Source organism: Pangasianodon hypophthalmus, chromosome 5 (assembly GCF_027358585.1).
Source record: "Pangasianodon hypophthalmus isolate fPanHyp1 chromosome 5, fPanHyp1.pri, whole genome shotgun sequence".
Classification (NCBI taxonomy): Eukaryota; Metazoa; Chordata; class Actinopteri; order Siluriformes; family Pangasiidae; genus Pangasianodon; species Pangasianodon hypophthalmus.
Window position 1 is genome coordinate 19,319,248 of NC_069714.1, and position 18,650 is coordinate 19,337,897.

Below are 18,650 nucleotides of genomic sequence, written 5' to 3' on the forward strand. Positions count from 1 at the left end.
CCTATGTCTTGTTTCAGATATTTAGAACTGCATGTTCTCTACAGATTTGCAAAACTCAACCAACACAGTAGCATGTGGACATTATGTTAATAATGCCATAAGATCACCATCATGACTTGCATTTTAAAATTAAATTTTTATGATTCTTAACAGTCAAAATCACAAAGCTGAAAATGTACACTATATGGCCAAAAGTTTGCTGACATAACATTCATACAGCATGTGCTTGTTGAACATCCTATTCCAGATTTAGTCCCAATTTGCTGTTATCCTCCACTCCTCTGGGAAGGCTTTCCATTACATTTTGGAGCATGGCTGTGGGGATTTACCCATTGAGCCACAAGAGCATTAGTGAGGTCAGGTACTGATGTTGGGTGAGGAGGCCTGGGAGGCAGCCACCGTTCCAGTTCATGCCAAAGGTGTTCAGTGAGGTTGAAGTACAGGCCACTGTACTTGAGGGCTCTGAACAGGCCACGCGAGTTCTACCACTCCAAAACATGTCTTCATGTGATAATGACAATGTACACAGGGGCATTTTCATGGTGGAACAGGTTTGTGCCCCTTAGTTCCAGTGAAGGGAAATTGTAATATTATAGCATACAAAGACATTCTATACAATTGTGTGCTTCCAAATTTGTGGCACCAGTTTGGGGAAGAACCACATATAGGTGTGGTCAGGTGTCCGCAAACTTTTGGCTATATAGTGTATATTGGTAACAGCTGTAATGATGTAATGTAGATGATGAGCAAAAGAGCCTGATGTCACTGTGCACATAAATATGCTCTCTATATAAATTAGCTAGCATTCATTTTTCAGCCGGCAATTACATGAAATGGCATGTGACCTAAACATAACCCACACCCAAAATTTATTTCTGCATTAACGATTAGTGCAGCATTACTGCATTTTTCCTTTTTTCATAATATATTGAATGTGCATTCACAATAATGAGAACTTCAGCCCCAGAAGACAGTCTACATAATCAAAAATAATAATAAAAATAAATAGTACAGGAATTTTTCATTTGCATTTAGCAACACACTCCAATGCCAAGAAAAATAAATAGCCTGTCTAAAAAAAATCCCAAAAATATGATAGTGGGAAAATATGTGTCAAAATTTAAAATAAATAAATAAATAAATAAAATAATTTAATGTTCATTATAGTCACCCTCAAGGCTTAAACACATGTGTCTGCCCATGTCTTTCAACCTGAATGGGATTGACAGGACAACTCAAGAAAGCTGGTATTTTTGAACTTGCGCATGCACATAATTACTGCTATATAAACAATTAAACCAAGTACAGCTAATTCCAATAGTCTGTACGGTGATTGACATTTTAATTTAACATATTCTCAATTGGTCATGGACTACTGAAAAAACCTCAAACCTCATATTTTTTTCTGCTCACTGTGGAGTCGAATTAAAGTAACATATGCTCTTAATCTGCTTTTAATTTATACAGTGCCTCTCTCATCATTCTTTACAAAATCCATGAACTCATGATTGCTTTATAAAATCTATGAAAGAATTCAGAAATAACAGAGCTGAAACATAAATAAGGGCAATGTCAATAAAACAAACTAAACATAACAAACCTGAATCACACAAAGCATATTTGAATCAGAACAAATAGATGTGATCGACTAAAGGACAAATAAAGGGACAAAATAAAGAACAAACAACCAAAAACACCAAAACCATACACATTAGCACTGGATTTCAGAGGAAAATGAATTGGAATAGCACTGAGAGTAAAAAGATGTTATTTTAGTTCCACCTTAAAATTGAAAATAGGAGATCACAGAGACCTCTCTCGCTGTACCAGCTGAAGTCAAGCCTTATAATGAAATAATAAAAATAAAAATTTTCTAATTAGTAAAACCAGACATTTTACAATGAAGAGCTAAAAGTGAAATTAAAGAATAAATGTGGCACAGCAGCCCATTAAATTAAACTTGCTCTATCTACGCAGAATATTTCAACATTATTAATCTTTAACTCTAAGATTTAAAAAAAAAAATAAAAAATAACTAAATAAAAGAACTACAAGCTGACCTGAAGTGAATCCATGAAGACATCTTAATGCAACTTACAGTAATCACTGAATCACTACGAATGAAACATTCTCCCTTTTAGCTGGCATAACAGGGCAGACTTCATCTACTAAACAAGCATCAGTATTTGTAAAAGGTACATTTAGCCTATTTCATTTCAGGATACAGTATCTATTTTCTAGATATTGTTCAGGTAACATGAATGATGAACAGCTGAAACTCTGCCTTCTTTAGAATTACAGCGAGACACTTTAAAAGCACTAATTTATTTCTAGCAGGCGGTAATAGGACATTCCTGGCAGCCTACTGTAAAGAACAGAAAAGAAACCTGGACTACACTGAAACCTGCTGTACCTCAAGGATTCTAATATGTTTAGCTCTAACCCAGTCCACATCGCACAGAACAACATCTGGAAAGAACAGCCTTCAAATGTGACAAGACCACACACCTGCCAGAGACAGATGTTGGGTATAAATCAAATTGAACCTCTGCCATATCCTACAATCTTTGGTAGAACACAAGAGCATGAAATATGGTGATGCAGCAAGAGAAGATAAGCTAAATGATCAACATCTGGAAAAAAAAATAGCTCAATTTAAAAGAAAAACAAAGCTTTTCGTTCTGTCTTTACAAAATTCACATCATATCGCCAGATACAACTTTAACTGACTATTTCTACTTATTTCTGGCTGTAGTGTGACTAAGAAAGCCCTGAAGGTATAGAGACTTGTACAGCAGCAGGCATGCTGGGATTACTCAAATCACACAGGATAGCCATCACTCTTTATTTAGAGCCACTTCCTGTCTACCAATACATCATCTCCTTTGCATATTTATTCTCTCAATACTTATACTCAATACTACCTATACATGTTACATAGATCGCTCCTGCTAATTCTGCATTGAAAACCTTTTTTACACTTGGATGGGAAATTAGAACCAAGGCTTAATTTTTCTAGCAAAGTTTAAGCCTAAACACCACCAGGATTAACAAATACTTTCATATGAGAATGCCTAGTAACAGAAAAACAGGTACTGATTTTCACTACAATTCTTTGCTACTAAATAATCTCCTACAACAACTACTACTACTAAAATAAGCTACTAAATAAACGGCTCTTGACCGGCTTATATCCACATTTGATACCAGAGATATTGCGAATTCAAAGCAACAAACTGTTTTATTAATCATATATACTGGTACACTCAACCATCTTCCTTAAACAACATGCATTCATCAGTAAAGGACTGGAAAGCAGAGAGCTTCTTCCTCACGGATAATTAATCCTGACACTTTAATAGCTTTAATAATAAATTAAAAGAGCGATCACACAACATGAATGAGTATCACATGTTTTATTTGTTTATGTTACACCCAAACCTGGGCCAAATGCGGCCAATGAGTTACTGCTTATAACAGATAACACGTTATTTATTATTATTTTTTTTACTGTTCATTTAAACCAAGAAAGGAATTAATCCTTCTTTAATAGACTACAGCTTTCCAAGTGAAAATGTGGAAGATGAATATTACATAAATTATTTTCCCTATCATCTAGAGATCGCTAGTTCGAATCCAGACGATGCCACAGCCATCAGTGGCCGGAAGTCCAAAGGGGTCCGTGCTCTCAGGGAGGGTGGGAGGGATGGAATACTCTCTCCCCTATCAATCACAGCAACACTAGCAAATCATGGAAGTCTGCAAGCTCATGCATGTGGAAGGGGGAGAATTAGTGCTTTCCTCCGAGTGTGTTATGCTACCCTATGATGCACCACGAGCAGCAGTTCGAAAAAAGATGTGGTTGGCTGGCTTGACATCTCAGAGGAAGGAGGTTATAGCCTTCACCCTCCCGGATTGGTAGCTGTTGTATGATAGGGGAGATGTAACTGGTGGATAGGAATTGGCCAAGAAAAGTCCACAAAAAAAGATCATTCGTTCATTCATCTTCAGTAACAACTTTATCTAGGCCAGGGTCATGGTGGATCAGGAGCGTATCCCGGATGTGGGGCAGGAGTATAATACGTGTTACCATGCACACAGACATTCATAGCTAGGGACAATATTAAGTAGTCAATCCACCTTCTCTTGTTCTTGGGAGGTGGGAGGAAACTGGAGAACCTGGTGGAAACCCACATGGTCATAGAGAGAATGTGCAACTCTGCACAGGCAGTAACACAGTCTCAGGATTAGATCAGGGACACTGGAATCTTGAGGCGGCAACCTTACCCACTTCACCACCGTGACAACCCCCAATTAATGATTACACATCATATAAATCTTGTTTAAGGATCAAGTGAGTTAAGTCAAATTAATTATCTGAACTGTTACACAGTATAGGCAGAAAGCAAACCTTTCACAACAACTAGAATGAAAGAAGAGGTTCTAATCCAAAGAAATCACATTTGTAAGAGCCCAGTAAGAATTCAAACTAAAAAAAAAATTTCAATGACCCTTGATCACCAAAGTCTTGCAGGATGGCATGAAAAACAGAGTGACAAACATTTGTGTGCCTCTCATGCCAGACACACAGCAACAATATGTCTTTACATAAATCCTTCCAGACAGGTTCAACACCACAGAATGAGCAGGTGATGCTGACAAACACACAACACACGTAACAGGGATTTTCATGGAAATGGGAAACATGGACAATTATTTTAAAAGAACACCCCCAAAATGGTAGGTTTTGGGAATTCCAGGCATGAAATCACTACCACCTTGCATTCTGTGTGTGTAAACCTCTAGCATCAGTATGTCTGGAAAACGCCATTTTGATCCTTCCACATTCCTTGAAAACAATGCAGGCAGAGTAATTGATCAAAGTGCACAGGCAGAATCGTCACACGAGCAGTGGAAGGTCACAGGCTGCCAGCATAGAGGGTCGGTGGGGGGAGAAAACAGCAGCCGCATTCCCTGGCTGCCATTTTTCTTCCCTGACAAAGACTCCATCTGCCACTGAGCCATTTGCAGCCGGCAAGTCAGAATATCAATGATTTCCAACCAAGTGTGCCTTCACCTTGATGTCACCTCTATCAGTGCAAGGAAGAGCTGACGGCAGGGATATATTCTCTCTCACTCCCTCCCACTCCATCCAGCTAAGTGGCATTTACTCTGCTCCTTAAAAGGATGTCACTTTTATCAGCGCTGATATTACTGAAGCCATTTTTGGATGTGCTTTATTAAGAAAGGTGAATTTTGCTGTATATGATTCAGGTGCAGGCTGTGTGTGTGTAAAAGCATTATCTGTGTGCTGGACGTGGCCTTTGAGCATTTCAGCAGGTCTGAGGCCAGAGTCAGCATGGAGAGAAGAGGATGTCTCTGCGTTTGCATTGGGGGTGCAGACAGGCAGCTGGGCGTAACAACCAAACAACACTAAATTCAGTTTCCGTTCTCAACATCTGCACACCGAAAACACAGGAAAAAATATACAGGCACCTCTGAACTGGTCGGTCAAACTACACAACCCTCATACTGAGTCACAAGCCACAAACTACTCCTACACACAACTTTTTGATTCTTTTTTTTAAATATAGATAAAAAAAAATTTAATTTTTTTTTTTTTGTAAAAGCGGTTTAACTTGTGGGGACCAGCCACACACCCACACACACGCCTCTAACTTTCTTTATCAGATAACCCTGACACTGACATAGAATTACATCAAGCTCTACTGAGAAGTCATCCTGTTTCTTTCTGATTTATCTTGAGTAAATTAACATAAGGCTGCACAGCTGGGTGTCTTATTACCCAGTCTGTAATTAGTGCCCTGAAGTCTGCAGTCAAACCCTCAGTCCCACTCTTCACCAAAACAAAGCACTTATAAAAAAGGACCTGCACCAAGCTAAAGAGATTATCCAGAAGGCTCAGGAAAGTCCCTACTGCATCACAAAGCCTTTCAGATGCAACTACACTTCTTAGCACACTACGAACCAATGCAGTCCGGGCTCATGCAGTTTTTCCATGATCACTAGGACAACTACCCAACATAATCGAAACATGTTGCATAAGGTGGTCGAACATAGACTAGCCCCGTTGCTCCTACAGTGGAGTGTGAAGCCAAGGGTGTGTGAATTTATTACTACTGTCTTTAAAATAATGCCTGTTACACTAATGTGCTTCTAATAAGGTGATGTTTGTTTCTGTGCTATTTTAAATATTAAAACTAGTTTTGTTGGTAACATTCAAAACATTTTTAAAAAAAAGGGCAACTGGTTCGGGGATAAATAACTCTAATAAATAAATATAATCATACATTTTTGATAATGCGCTTAAATTTTCTTTAATACCTGGATCATACTCATAACAATAATCTGCATCATGGTTAATAAGAGGGTATGTGAAAGGTTAAAAACCACACTACCTACTAAACAAAGGCTACACAACGCTACACTGCACTCTCTCAGAGGTCATTTCTCTTTTGTGTAAGTCACAGTCTCATTAGACGCTAACAGGGATTGGGTTCACTGGAGCAGCAGGCTTGGAGTTACCCTCTACTCCGAGCTTGTCCAGAGAAAAGACAAAGAGAAAGAGAGAGAGAAAACCCCAGAGAGACTGAAAGAGAAAGAGATGAAAAGAAAGAAAGAGTGAGACATGGAGGATGGATGGAGAGTTGCGAGTACATGTTGGGAGGCCGTCCCCAAACAGACAGGAGTTTTCACAGGCAGCGTGTTATCGAGATGGATCACCGCTGGCTGTGTGTGGGTGGGTGTATGAATGCCACTGTACAAAACAGACAAGAACTATAAGACTTTACACCAGTGATGTCTGGCTCCAGTCACTTACATCATTCTGTCTTATTCCCCCCCCAAATGACTCAAACCATATACAACAGCACGCTTGAATTCTCAAATCTGATTGTTCAGAAGGAGTTGAGTTCCTATAACATGAGCTCTGTCAGTGCTTCCGTCTGTAAATCAAGTCACAGGTTGACATGAATATAATTTATTAATGTGCTTGTTCAAATACATTATCATTTCTATAGTAACAGCTCATTCACAGGGACTTGCATGGCAGATGCTAATCTAAAGCTAATAACAAAATTGATTTAAAAATGTGCTGTTATCTAACAAATTAAAAAACCTATAAAAAGAAGGAGTCTCGGGTGTCAGCAATCTGCAATGGTTTCCTCCTAGGGAGCATCTAAGGGACAAAGAAAACTTTGTGCTTTCCGCTTTCTCAGTAACATGACAAGCTGCATTTTGTCTTATTAACTTACAGAGAAAGAAAGAACGGCTGGGGAGTGGATGATTGTTTATAACTGCTATAAAGTAAGAGAGAACAGGAACTAATTTATTTCATGGATGTTACACAGCATTAAATGGAAGTATGAACTGATAAAAAGTGTTTTTTTTTTTTTTTTTTTTTTTAGTAAAAAAAATTAATTGTTGACAAATTGCTATAGTATAAGAAGAATACAGAAGAAAAACACTTTGGGATACACTAATCAACTAACAGTAACTTGCACCATGCCATTGTTGATTATTTTCCTGTAACAGTACACCTGGTCGTGTTTTCTTCCTTATGTAATGGGGTTAAATTCGGAGTTTAACAAGGGAAAACACTCATTTCTGCAGGACAGCGGGGTGGGTCTCCACAATCATCCACTGACACCTCTGTTTTATCCAAACATCACAATGACAAAGTGTACCTCTTCAGCACCTTGAACTGCCCTAAAAGCTTTATGGATGAAGAGACACTACCTCCCCCACATGACATCTTAGATGAAGAGAATCTACCAACTCCATGAACCATTACATCTCTGCCCAGAATGATATTACTGGAAAGGGAGAATGGGGGATGAGCTAGGTTCACTTTTAACAGCATTTAGTAGCATCCTGAAGATTAACTTGTATATCAGTCTAGAGAGAATTAATGTATCTTCTCACAGGGAGCAGTAGATGGAAGCCTATAACGAAAGTGTATGTGTGTGTGTGTGTGTGTGTGTGTGTGTGTGTGTGTGTGTGTGGAGTAGAAGAAAAGAGAGGAAATTAGGGGTGTCAAAAATAAGACAGAATGAAATGACAAAACCTGCTAAGCTGATGCAATACACTTTAAAAAGTGTGCCTGTCTGTTGCCACCTGCTGTTTTTGACCTTCTGGATGTGTTTTATTCTTTTCACACGTTCAGACAATATAATGTGTTTTGCATTAAAAGCACCATGCTCTGCCAATCTCATGAAGCTGCAGCTCAGATCAGTATAAGCACGAGTCATTTATAAATAGGCTCCTTTAGACAATGTCATCCACGTCACACACATGGACAAACAGCTGCCTTATTCTGTTTCCACTTTAGACTTTACACACTAGGATTTACCTTGAATAAAAGCGTTTACCTTCATGAGATAAAACAAGGATGTTTGAGCTGTAGCAAAGGTAAATTAGCCGAGATAATGACTATTCCTAACCAGGTACCTTTTTGCTTCCTCTGTCTATCTCGCCTTCTCTTTTCCCAAGCAGGAAGCTGCTATATTTACAACCACATTATATTACACATGACACTATGGCAGCAATCTGTTAATAAACCACGCGCAGTGTGTGGCACACACACACCTACAATACAGACAGACATGAAGATGCACACGTTCACACTAACATGGCTCAGTGAAACATTTAAGGCTGTACTACTAACTGAAAGCACCCAGAAGTATTTTATACAAAGGAGAAATAGCAAGTCTTTCCACAATACACGCACACACGCACGCACGCATGCGCACACACACCACTATCCTCCTGTCTGTGTTGAGCAGAGTGTGAACTTTGGTTACTGTGTGTGATAGACAGGTTACTCATGTGAGGCACAGTAGAAGTGCTGGGATCTTTCTAATGTCAGAGAGACTTCTCCATTCAGAACACTTCTGCTCCAGCAGTTTACGACAATAGATAGGTCAGGCTTAACCTACCGCTGATCTCTAAATTTGATCCAAACTCCAAATCCATAAAGAAATCATTCACCATTTTATTCTAAAAACACAGATGTCTCTTTAACCTTCTGTTGTCTCTCTCACTGTATTAACCCTCTCATGCATAGTGTCCACACTTGAGGCTGTTTTTAGGAAAATATAAGATATAAGCACGCCAATTCTTTTGAGCATTACTGTAATTTAATATAAATCATTATCCTGATTTCTGTTGCCATCTACCCTATTTGTCATTGCCAGTGCAGCATGTCTCTGGAATATCCTTGCAAACTTTGTACACAAATTCTACACTAAATCTTTGTACACAAAACTAAATTAATTATATGTTTGTGCCATTATTATTATTATTATTATTATTATTATTATTAAATTGTAATTGTTTTTACCTATGCCATTTACAATAGCCCTAACCTGTACAAATTGTATACATGTCAAGAATATTGCTATATTTTGTTCAAAAATGTCTTTAAATATTTCTATTCTGCATTAAAGGATTAATTACTGAATCAGCCATACAACTACTGCTGAAAGCTACAAAGTGCAAGACAGAAGTACTTTCAGATTCCGTCACCCAATTATTACCTTTCGGTTGGCTGCATTTAAATATAGTAAAGCTGTGCTGTCTTCTTCAAGTCCTAATCACACAAGTCAATATTAAAATAGTACAAAAACGGATTCTGTGAATTGCTGTGATGGCAGTGATGCATCACCTAGCAATTAAAGTGAACAAATCAAATAATTACAGTGTGGAAAAGAAAGAGAGCAATAAAAATACCCTCTAACAAGCAATATTAGCAAAAATTTTTATTATTAACCAGATGTTTCCTGTGTAGCACATGTGTTTTTAACAGTGGAGCACAAAATCAGCAGCAGTACACAAAAACACAGCGAGCAGACACTTACTGATTAATATGAAGTGAACTTCAGTACAGGGACATGAGTAATCCACAACCTGCAAACCACACACACACACACACACACACACACACACACACACACACACACATACATCAACATGATCATCTCATCTAGGTTATTCATTCATTTTCTTCCACCCTAAAGGAGTGAAAAGATCAAAGCATACCGAAATTAACCATATTCAAGTAAGAGAGATCTATTACTATAAATTCGGTATCTAGATGATAGTTAAGACAATAGGCTTGGTACAGTAGTACTAAGTACAAATATACAGTAACACATAAGACACAATAGATGTTCTGGTAATACATTCAGTACATTATTCATTGGAACTACTTTATTGTTAGAAGAGGGGAAACTTGGTTAATTCTCTCACTTACGATTATTAAAAGAGCACAATGCAATAATATTTGATCGGTGCCAGGGTTTTCTGGACACAGATCAAACCTGTTCCAAGATTAAAGCACATCTTCTGTGGTGAATACCCACTGAGAGAATAATTTTGTTTCTTTCTCAGCCTTTTCCAACTCTAGATGAGGCAGGAGGTTATCAGCACGACTGCCAGCTTGTCCTCCCCTTCTGACACATTCTGGTGAGCCAGCAGCTTTGCCTTATTTTCATTAAACGCAGATCCATCTGGGTGTGCTTCCGCACTGCTGGGGTGTATTTATACCCTCCTGTGAGCACCATTACACCTTATTTACACACACACAGACACTACGTATAGTAGCTGGAGGTATCACACAATGTGCTATTTGTTGTTGCACTAACAGTAATGCCTTAATTGTGACACTGCCTTTCTTTAGATCACACTGCTAATTAGAAACCTCACCCACAAACCTAATTTTATCAACTGCAAATCTATAATCAAATTCATAAATCTGCAGTTGTGCTTCTAACCTATATTTCATGTGTACAACCCTTGTATTACAACCACTCAGCTTTTGAAAAGATCGCATTACAATGATGAATCACAATTAATGTATTTACTTTCATCCGACATTTACAAATTACTGGTTACGATACCAAAGCACATAATTACAGCTGCAGGGCTTTGACTGAAACATCTCACAACATCGGTCTGCTTTGAGACACATAATCTCTTTTACTTAATGGTTTTTCTTTTTGAAATTCAGCAATATGTTGTTCTCTAGTCTCAATCCTTAATTACTGCAGGCTGCACATTAGGTCAGGATGCTCATAACACACAATAATAATAATAATAATAATAATAAAAAAAGCATGATTTGTTAAAAGGCTCATTTGCTCTACCAAGTGATAGCTGTCGACCCCGGGAAGCATTTAAAGCCTAATGTATCACTTCTGAAAAATCAGTGATGCTAGCACTCCCTTGCAGCCTGCTTTATTTAGGTCTAAATATGTGCCTTGTGTTGGAGAGCCACGCAAGCCTGGAGGTGCTCAGGAGATTTCCATCAAAGCACAACAACCAGCAGCAGCAGCACATCAATACCAGCTTCAATAAAGAACAGAGGAAACATCTCCCATTAAAATGCTCTCCTACATGACAGCCCTTTCCTGCCAGTTTACCACAGCCAGTTTACAGAGAGTGAGAATGAAATAATGCAGGAGTCTTATTTCTGTTCTGTTCTGTTCAGCCGTTTCAGTTTCGGTGCCATGGGGGGGAGCACAGAAGGTCACCACTAGGCCTCTGACTAAAAGGTCTTTGAAGTGTCACACAGGCAAAGACGGCTAATGTTACAGCCATGGGACTCTATGGATCATTTAAGGCAAAGGACCCCAACCCGGGTCCTGGAGTACTTTACATTTTAGCTTTTTTCCTGGTTTAACACACCTAATACAACTAATCAGATAATTAACAGTGGGGTGTTAGATTAGGGAAGAAAAAAAAAAAAAACTAAAATGTGTTCCAGGGGTACTCCAGGACCAGGGTTGAGAAAATGTGATTTAAGGGAAATGACAATGGTCCACAGGAATTACAACCACCAAAACAACTGTCTGTCGTTGTGTCCGTTCAAATATTTCATATGGTATATCTTGGTTGGAAAACAGTATGGAAAAAAAAATTGCCTTCATAAACATCCAGCGTTACTGGACATTTATCCAGGCCATTTATTTAGTCCTCTGTCCATCGATGGGTGGTGTAGAGGGTGTACAGCAAAACAGAAACTCCAGTCAGTCATTAAATGCCTAAAAACTTCATTAATATGTTACTGATAAACTGACAACTGTAGTGTACTACATTCTGCATATGGGCCAAGCACTTCTGCTCATTGCCTCACATTCAAGAACAGGCTTTCTTCATACCCTTCCTCACTTGTTTCATATTGCATTGAAGGAAAAAAAAAAAATCACTTGTCTGCAGCGGCAGCTGCAAACACAGCTAAAATGGAGACTCTCTGTGGCAGCAGTGACCAAATTTTAAATGCAGAGAGATCAATAAAAAAGACAGGGCCTGCTTGCAAAAGTGCAGGCGCTGTGTATGTGTGTGTGTGTGTGTGTGTGTTGGTTTATGATGAGATTCTGAGCTTCCAGTGAAAGCAGCTGTCCCTTGGCTATGAATATGCAAGACCTTACTCAACACACTGCTCTTTCTCCCTTTTCCCCCCCGTCAGCTCTTGTGAGTACAGCACACTCTTCTGCTCCAGGGTGCTAATGGAGGGTAGCAGGCAGGCAAACAGCCCAAACTACTGGCATTTCCAACATCACCCCCATTTACACAGTAGGAGGTCTTCAGTGCAGCAACCCTGCTTCAGCTCCCAAAACATCACAGCCAATCAAAAGGATAGATAGATAGATAGATAGATAGATAGGAATGATGAGAGATGAAAAGACAACAATGGAGAGAATAATCACCCCATTACATTTCTAATAAACCACCTCTCCATAAAACCTCTCCTGCTCAATCAGTCAGAAAGTGTCACCTATCTCTGACCTAGACATGAACGTATGCCAAATCTCTACTGATTACAAACATCAATTTAAAAAAATGATCAACAGTTAATTATTTACTTCTGGGCTTTGCCTAGCTTTGCACCACCCTGAACCTCCATTCTAAAAAGTGATGGCTCTGATTAATGAGAACATGCTTCCATAATTACTAGTGGGTTCAATTCATTTTTTAAAAATAAGCCTATCACCTTTTGTAATCCACCCCGTGGTGGAAGAAATGAGCAAGGACAATAAATAATATGACACACCACCGTCTGTCCAGATTCAGTTTATGATCCCAGATCTCAAGATGGCTATGACTCATTCATCAAAGCTCAGGATATCTATATAAAAACGATCACGTTTCCTTTTAAAAGGCCACACATATGGTCAAAGGTAATGCCTCAGGATCCAAATGAATTGTTTTCTCATTGCTAGTAATTGCCATTTATTACAAGGCAAACTTTGAGTGTGGTCTTGGTAACAAACATTGAGTAACTGCAAACATTCAAAACCTAGTAATGGCTGACCTGAACACGGTGGTAAACACACACTGCATTTTTTTTTCTGCTGACAAGCATTAGCTCTGATGTGGAACAAGTTATATTCCTCATTTAAAGAGGAATAGCCTCACAAAAGTGGTTCTCTATGTGTGGCATTCTGAGGTCACTGTGACCCTGGGACTGCACCATGCTCAAACGCCATGGTGTTATTTTTCATAATCTGAAATAACCCAGCACAGTCCTTGAATTTGCAGTAGAGCATTACTGTTTCCTTATTCTGAAAGCATTCTCAATAAAGACATTGTTGAATAAATATGAGGTAATGTGATGACCTTTCAAGCTGTGCATCATGTTGATTCTTCGGCATTTATAACACCCATCTGCACCACTGGCCTGTCAGGCTCTTTAGGTTGTGTAAATAATAAGCTAGATTCCAACATGAATCTTTATCATTGTGTATAAACTGATAGCCAATTACTTTTACTTAGTGCTGTTGGATTCTTCATTCTGACTGGTAAGAAAATGATTAATTTTCTATAACAGTAGCTCTGACAGTAATTCTAGCTGCAATTCAAATCACAGGTTTATATTAATGTGCTTCTTCAAATATGTTATCTTTTCTATAGTAACAACTAATTCACAGGGACTTGTGGCCACACCATACCACCTAAGGCTAATAATAAATGTTGTACTTTAATAAAGACGTATAAATTGCTCAGTTAGTGAAGGTTTCTGTGAGGAGATTTGTTTATTTAACATCTAGAAAAGGAGTCTCCAGTAACTGTTAGTACATCTTCTGTCTTTGCACTTTCACAATAACATGACAAGCTGTGTTTTTTTTAATCTGTGTTTTTTAAGCTGTGTTTTTTTTAGACTGTGAAGGAACAACAGCTTATAGCGGTTATAACGTAAGTGGTAACAGGAACTAACTTGTCTCACAGACGTTCAACAACATTAAATGAAACACAGACGTAATCACTGCTGAATTCCTGTGGCATAAGAGGAGTATAACACTTCAGCATGTGCGGTCATTGGAAAATAATCAACTTTGGGATAGTACCGGCTCTCCGCTTTGCAATACGCCACCCTGTCTTTGATTCTTTTCATATAACCACATGACCCATCGCGTTTAATTTTACTTATGAAAAGGGGAAAAACTACTTACTACTAGAGATGACATTTGTTTTCATGATGGTGTAGAAGAGCAGTGGTAAAAAGGTGTCACAGTGTGAAAGGAAATTGGCCTTGGTTGAACTGGCATTCTTTAAGCTGTATCCGACAGAACAAAACCATGCAAAGTCAACCCACTGTGAACTTTCAACTATACCTGTTTGTTGTTAATAAGTTCATATTGAGCGGAATGGTGAGATCAAAACCTCATTTGTCTGAAAAACTATTGCATAGTTTCCTTGAAAAACATCTCAACCACAAAACAAGCCCTGACAGCTCTACTCTTCTCTCCTTCACTCTCTACAGCTGAGGTACTACAACAAGTATATCAAGACCTTCTTTTGTGTTCAGCTGCTGTACCACAAAAAGCAACAATGGCCATTTGTTTGCACTACAAACTGAGAGAGTGAGTGTGTGTGCGTGTGCCTTAGTGAGGGAGCAAGCCTCGGAATAACAAAAAAAAAAAAAAGGCAGGGGGAGGTTGCAATTCATTTCCACTAATGGTTTCCAAGCATCTCCACAGAATCAAGCAGCTGTCAAGTGAATGCATCAGAGTGGCGAGCTGCATTTCCCAGAAGAGGCGAGCAGCACATCACAACGCTCAGCAGAACAGATGCTTCATTCCTTATATTAGCCTTTCCATACAAAACAAACAGCGAATAATAGAGCTGTGGATGTTGCCACAAAGTACATAACAACTCAGTCAAGAAAGATTCAGATTTAAATAAAACAGTAGTACATTCATTTACCACTGTAATTTATAGAGTTAGGTTGTGTCCGTAGAGCGGCATTCTGTGTAATGCGAGTTGTACAATTTGCTGAGGAGCACAAAGCCTCTGAGCTGTGTCCATTGATGAGAAATACCCTCTTCACCAGAGAAAGACCTAGGGCATTTACAACTCCAGCCTCTGTCACACGCAAGAATGCCTGTTAGTGCAGGCTGAAAAGACTCAGGGAAATTAAGCCTATTTCAAGGCTCAGTCTCAGCTGAGCCTACATATTACAATGTCGGCTTTAAAACGTATGAGACATTAAATCCTCTATTTTATAACTCAATAATTCAGTGAGCAATACATTCAAATATATTTAAGATTTAATTATTTATTAACTGATCTATTTATCCAGGTGATGCCCGTTCAGATCACGAGGAAACCAGGGCCAAGAAGTTATAAGCAGCAACAGACAGAACAAGTAAACGGCTTGTTGAAACATCTCTCCCCTCCTCCTACCCTCGTGGATGTCACAGTATCCATCTCCATTCGACCACGCCGTAATCACAACCTTGTTGGCCATGTAACACAGCCGATCACATATAACACACTTTGTACCTCAGACATAAGATCATGTACTAAGATTAAAATTAGAAAGTAGAGTAATCTTTGTAGTTCAAGAGTTAGTAGCATAAGTACTAGATAGTACGTCTACCGCTTAAGATGAGAATATAAATCCCTAAAAAGCTATTTTCATTCTAAAATCCTAAACACCTTCACAGTCATGCTAATGAGATTGAGGCATGAAGTTAGCACTATGAACTGTAATTTTTCTTTTTTTCCAATTAAAAAAAAATCTAAAACTTAAACTCTACGGTTGTGATGAGTTTAAATTAAGCAAAGGAACCACGAACAAATCAAAACTCAAATCAGCACAATATCCTTTAGCTTCTTTACAAGGTGCCATCACCTAACTTCTCTTCTGGGAAGGTTTAAAAGTGGAAAAGAAAAAAAAAAGAGGAAAACAAACAAACAAACAAACAAAAAAAAACCTAAACATGACTGTAAGTGTTACAAGCCAAGTAAGGTGAAAGGCTCATGGTGACAAAGCACTCAAAAGGGGTGGAGGAATAGTATCCGCAAATGGGGTTTACAATAAATGTTAAAAAAACAAACAAACAAAACAAACAAACAAACAAACGTTAACAAGCTCTGCATCTATAAATCCTTTCATTATCCAAATGCTGCTTTAAGAGCTGGATAAATAGCAGCTCATTTTTACTTGACAGATAGATAGATAGATAGATAGATAGATAGACACAGATAGATTTAAAACTCACATTTGTTAATAATGCACTGGCTAGTAAATATAAATACACAAAATTATGCTAAATGCATTTTGTTTCTGAACCCATAAGAGTTGCTGACAAATAAAAAAAAACAGCACGAAACTTCTAAAATAAATATTTTGTTTTTGTTCCCTCTACCTCTAAACACAACGACTTATTTCTTTCCCAGTTGTTAGCAGCCACATGAATGAAGTCTGGAGTTTAGACAAAAGAGGTCAGTCGCACTGGGGAGATTAGCCAGCCTTGTTAGCCTGCTCATTTCATTCCAAATTAAGCGCTCTGCTGCAAACAATTGAAATAAAACCACAGAAAGAGTTGAATAAGTTTCAGGAAAGGCTTGACTGGTTTACTGCCAGCTACCGGCTTTATCTTAAAGAAACTGAAAACAACAAGTCATCGTATTTGTTAACACTTTAGCCTGTTTTTGATTTTTATATGTGTGTGTTAGCATTAAGACCCTGCGAGCTAATCGGAGTAAGCGTTAAGTAAACAATCACTAAACAACGACAGCTGGAACACCAGCAGTTTATACACACTCAAACACACTGCGCTACCAAAGCTTGGTAGTGGAGGGGATATCTTTCTTTAAAAAAAAAAAGAATTGAAATGATTCTTTAAAAAATATATCTCTCTCAATATATATCTCTCACCTTTCTGTTTTCACCTTTAGGTCTCGGCTCTTGTGTTTAAACTGCAGCTTCCAGCGTCTTCATTCAGATCTGTGTTTCTTCCTGATTTAGAAAAAGCGACGCGCCAGTGAGCAGATGTCAGACTGTGGAGTGGAGCAGGGCTGTTGTCTCAGAGTGTGTGTGTGTGTGTGTGTGTGTGCGTGTGCGTGCGTGCAGATAAAAGAGAGACTCTTCACACTGTGTTCACTTCTGCTCCGTTTCAGCCAACGGCCGTGACGTCACGCTTTCCGTCTGAACGCCTGCATTTTATTCAAGATACAACTCCCAAACTTCCAGCATAACAGGTTACACGCTGTATCCTCTCTCCTATCTGCAAAGTCATGCCATTTAGTAAATACTGGCATTCATGAACAGAGCGAGCATTACTGCTCTACTCAGATGCCCATTGTTCCTATACAGATCATGAAAGAAAGGCTAATTGTTCATAATTCATAATAGATCAGTTTAATTATCAGGATGCAGCCTTGCTTTAACACTACCAGTTTTGAGCTTTTTGTCTTTTGGTTATTCCTATTTTCAAACTGCCTTCGTGCATTTTAAAAACCTGTTAGCCCACGCATTAGTCAGGTTAGGTTGATCTTTATTGCCATCTCATCTAGGTAATATAATGCTACCCACTGCCCAGAATCAACAGCAACCAAAAGAAAGCGGTTATGCCATGATTATGAATGTAGGACCTCTAGCAAAGTTGACAAATGTCAAGAAAAACAAGCAAAGATTGGCCAAGTAATCTGGCAGAGTTAAAACAGAAAAGTCTTGGAGAAGGTGGAGGTTAATATTACACCTCAGAGGAAAAAGCTACTCAGAGATTATGTTGCATTGGGGGCAGCAGTAAAAGCGAGAGTAAGTTATTAGAAAAATGTTTTTTTTTTCTTTATCACTTTCAGAATATTTGAAATTATTCAAATTCTATTATTTGAAATTATTCAAATCTATTCAGAAAATTGTACCAAAACAGTTTGCAATGCACCGAATCAGATTGAATGATCAGTTAATTATCCAAAGTCTTTTCAATTTGGAGTGATGACCGCAAGTAACATCTTTACAACAACTATGCTGTCGATTTTAAGTTGAACTCCAGAAGCTTAATAAATAGACAGCACCTATGCTGAATCTCCTACTCTTCACCTACACATATACATCAGTTATCACATTGTACTTTATTAATTAATGTTTTAAATTGTATGTTTTAAGGTGTTTGAAATTATAGTTTTGTTTTTTTTAACTTTATTAATAGCAACATACAACATAGGAACATATCTGAAATATAACACAGTACATGTCCTGTTGTTTTAAATTAAATTTCTTCATTTTTTTCTAAGCATATGCAAAATTTTGCACTCAACTGTACATGTAGCCTATTTGGTTGGACAAAATATTGTGCCCAGGATAATGAACATGTAATAGGTTACAGGGCTGCTGTACA

The 18,650-nt window shown here is 38.3% G+C and overlaps 1 protein-coding gene across 5 annotated transcripts in view; it reads right to left on the bottom strand.

The window, feature by feature from the left end:
• LOC113526313 (bromodomain adjacent to zinc finger domain protein 2B) overlaps nt 1-17,380 on the bottom strand; it is a 53,822-nt gene extending 36,442 nt beyond the window's left edge. For 3 of the 5 annotated variants that reach the window (XM_026913257.3, XM_026913256.3, XM_026913253.3), the window contains exons 1-2: nt 17,186-17,379; nt 9,879-9,927 (exon numbers count right to left, since the gene is read on the bottom strand). The gene's annotated coding sequence lies outside the window, so the exon portion shown is untranslated. Of the gene's footprint in view, nt 1-9,878; nt 9,928-17,185 lie in introns of all 5 variants that reach the window. The other 2 variants (XM_026913259.3, XM_026913254.3) reach the window with 2 other exon arrangements.
• Between the last annotated feature and the right edge of the window lie 1,270 nt (nt 17,381-18,650).